Source organism: Berghia stephanieae, chromosome 1 (assembly GCF_034508935.2).
Source record: "Berghia stephanieae isolate SIO BIC M18660-M18661 chromosome 1, UCSD_Bste_1.3, whole genome shotgun sequence".
Lineage (NCBI taxonomy): Eukaryota > Metazoa > Mollusca > Gastropoda > Nudibranchia > Aeolidiidae > Berghia > Berghia stephanieae.
The window spans coordinates 79,542,492-79,545,292 of NC_088360.1; positions in this window are offsets into that span (position 1 = coordinate 79,542,492).

The following is a 2,801-nucleotide window of genomic DNA, read 5'->3' on the forward strand; positions in this document are numbered from 1 at the left end:
TAACCAATTAACCAGTTAACTCGCGAAGTCACATGTTTGAGAATTTTTGCCAAGATGATCGTCATAGAAATCGATCGATATTTGAAGGACGAAATTTTTCAATACGAGTTTTTATAGAGTACGGTCATTAACAGGTTAAGCGCAATGTCATCCTGCTTGTTTCGAGACAATTGGCCAACATTGAGGTTCGTAAGCATTTTAGAGATATTTACCTCATAACGATTACGAGAAAACAAATGCAAATGAATGTTGACTTCAAATGACTGTAAACCAAATGAGTGAAGATATTTAAACAGAGTGTAAATATGATGTTTTCACGATAACTGACTGGATGGATTACTGTACATAACCAGTAAAATGCTGTACTCTGGAAAGACACGTAAAGACCAGTATACTGGTCAATTATCTGGTAATTGCTACAAAGATATGGGCTTTTTAAAGTCAATGTTTTGTAGATTATACGAAGGCATATGTGACCAATCGTATCAAAACGGAATTTTGTAGGGATGAATCTAATGCATAACAATGAATTTTGAGCTTAACCTATAACATTTGTTATAAATTAACTAAATAGCAACAATAATGAGAGTTGATTAAAAAAAATAATTTGAAAAAAAAATCAAATTTTCTATGCGATCATTTTGGCTTTAACCTCAATTTTCTTCTTCTTCTTCTTCTTCTTCTTCTTCTTCTTCTTCTTCTTCTTCTTCTTCTTCTTCTTCTTCTTCTTCTTTTCTTCTTCTCTTTTTTCTTCTTCTTCTTCTTCAAGTGTAACTTCAATTTTAAAGATTTCACAAACCACAAGCTTTCGTCTCTGTTTCAGCGGTTCAAAATCTAAATTAGTTTGTTTTAGTCTTTATCTCGTTCATTCCAGCATGATATTAAGACTGACACGATGGGTCCCATTTAATAGTCAAATATGTATGAGAAAATCAAAATATTAAAGATTAACTATACACAAATAGAAAGAACTTTTATTAATTTTGTTTATTTGGTGTTTTTTTTGACGGCGCTTGCGACACTTTTAGGTTATTTTACCATCCGTAAAACTGAAGACGAGGGTGAAAAAAGGAAATCAAAGGAGCCAGTTCAAACAGAATAGAAGTAGATCCAAGAGTACTCCATCCATGTGTCTTACTTTGACTTGAGTATCTATAACTTGAGCATTTGTACACATCAATATCCCCTAAACATGCTGGCAGAACCTTACAATGTGTCCCTAGTTAATAGGAACATCTAACATGGCGATATTTAATATTGTTCGGCATAAACATCGCTGTTAACGGCCAGATACCAATTTTATACATGAGTACGATGAGAGAATGTGAGCAAAGAATATTTTCAAGGACTCAACTATGAGCCGATCAGAGCGGGGCCCTGGACTTTCCGGTCCGAAGGCGAGTTTCATATCCCAAGGTCACGTAGCCAGATGAAACAACCAAAAGTCACACCTAGATACAACCACATGATCACATCCTAGAAGAGTACACTCGATTACAACCATAATAACAATAGCAGTAAGTGAAAACCATATTAAAATTTATTGTGCCTATAGAGCCGGAGTTTAGACCGGTTTCTATTGCGTGAAACCGACAGTAGCAATTGCTTGCTACCCTTTGGATATGACGCTAGTCTGTCGCAAAGTACCCTCCACCAAATCGAACAGAGTCTTTATACTGAGTGCGCCAAGAGCATAACTCGAACAATGTACCTACAGGTCTGAAGGCGAGAAATATTCCACACAACACCAAAGTCTCACAAAGAATCAACGGTGGATATATAAAAACGCTCCCTGACGTATTCTCTTCTTCTCTCTTTATCTGTAAAAAAAAAAAATTATTCATCATAATTTTATGACATCCAAAGGACATGCCGGCAGCATTTGTCTCAAGGAAGAGTTGCTGCTCTTAGAATAAATGTCAATGAGTTTTTGGACATTATAAGAGAATTGTGGCAATGGTCGCAAAACGGAGTTCTCGTTATAAAACGATATATTGTGCAGTAAAGATTTATAAATTTAAAAAACCACAAATACACTGGTACGGGTTAGACCTTTATTTTACTCTTAAGAGCGCCAAGAGCAGGGTTCGAACCATGTGCCTACAAGTCTGAAGACGAGAAATTGTTTTTATTCATCATAATTTTATGATATCCTCTGGAGATTTTGTCAGTATTTGTCCCAAGGAAGAGTTCAAATGCGTGTTAAGCCAATAACTTGGTCACCATGTTTAATGTTTGTTATCAAAAGATCATGAACGGTAAGCATTATTAAAGATTTTTAAAAGCACGACCACAGCAACTCATTTAAAGAATTTCAAGTGTTCAATTGTATGGTTCATAAATGGTGATGGCGGATTAGTTATTCAATATCTGGTCTTTTAATAAAATCAAGTGATGTTGAGTGTTGAGCAGTAAAAAGACAAGTGAAAATGGTCACACAATAAAAGTTCTTGTGACAGAGCAATAGAGTAGCCTATGTATTTTTTAAAAAATAAAAGATTCAAACCTAAAAACCTCGCTGATACTGGCCACCAAAACCAAAAAAAGCAAAACCAAACAAACCGGACCATCATTCACAAATTTATGCACCGACATTTGATTACAAAGATAACAAATTGAATAATTCTATAAAGGGAAATCCATTCAAATCAATCCCAAGAAGGAAGTGATTATTGTGGAGGGAGACTTCAAAGTTCGGGCATGAACTGTCGGAAGATTTGGATGTAGAGAGACCAAAGATAGGGCCTTCGTCACATAGAATTTGCAACAAGTAGAGGACTCATCATCGCAATACATTATAC